Below are 838 nucleotides of genomic sequence, written 5' to 3'. Positions count from 1 at the left end.
TCGGGGTAGGTCCCTTCTTCCAGGCTGCCCAGTCCTCCCTTGGGGGCTCAGCGACATCCCCTCTGTCACCCTTCGTCCCCTGCTCCCCGTGGTGGCGCCCGGGTCCCCACCAGCGCGTCGCGCGAAGACTCCCCTGCGGGCCCTTGACCTCGGGGATCCTTCTGGGCCAGGCAGTCTACAGGGAAACTCCAAACACTCACTCCGGAGAAGCCAACTTAGGCCTACTTGGCAAAGGCCGGCAGGAACAAAGGCAGGAAGACGCACGGGCAATGGACAGGTGCTCCACACCTTCGTCCAGAGACGGAGTTGTCTCCCCCAAGGTCGCCCAGCCGGACAGGGGCCTCCCGGGAGTGCAGATCGCCGCCCCCCGCCCCAGTCGAGCGCATTTTCGCCACCTCCTTCCCTGAGCACCTTTCCAGTGCCTGGAGCCCGGCCCGCGCGCTGCTCACCGCCGACCTCAATTGGGTGTGTACCTGCCCGACTGGATGGGCGCGCAGGATCGCACAGCAAGTGCAGACTGACAGCCCGGGGTTGAGCCCTGTGGTGGCATTTCCATACCAGGCTAGTTCCTCACCACCGTGGGCGGGGCAGGCCTGCCTTCCCAGTGGGAGTTAAGGAGAAGACTGCCATCACACTAGGAAGTGGCTTTGAAGGGTTTTGGCCAGATTGTCTGGCAGCTGAAAAGTCCTCCATACCCAGTAGTGTTAGTCGCTCAGTCGCGTGTGACTCTCTGTGACCCCATGGACTGTAGCCCACCAGGTTCCTCTGTCCATAGGATCCTCCAGGCAAGAACACTGGAGGGGGTAGCCATTCTCTTCTCCAGGGGGTCTTCCTGACC

This window comes from Oryx dammah, unplaced genomic scaffold (genome assembly GCF_014754425.2).
Source record: "Oryx dammah isolate SB20612 unplaced genomic scaffold, SCBI_Odam_1.1 HiC_scaffold_25, whole genome shotgun sequence".
In the NCBI taxonomy this organism is placed as follows: domain Eukaryota; kingdom Metazoa; phylum Chordata; class Mammalia; order Artiodactyla; family Bovidae; genus Oryx; species Oryx dammah.
This window is presented reverse-complemented; position numbering follows the sequence as displayed.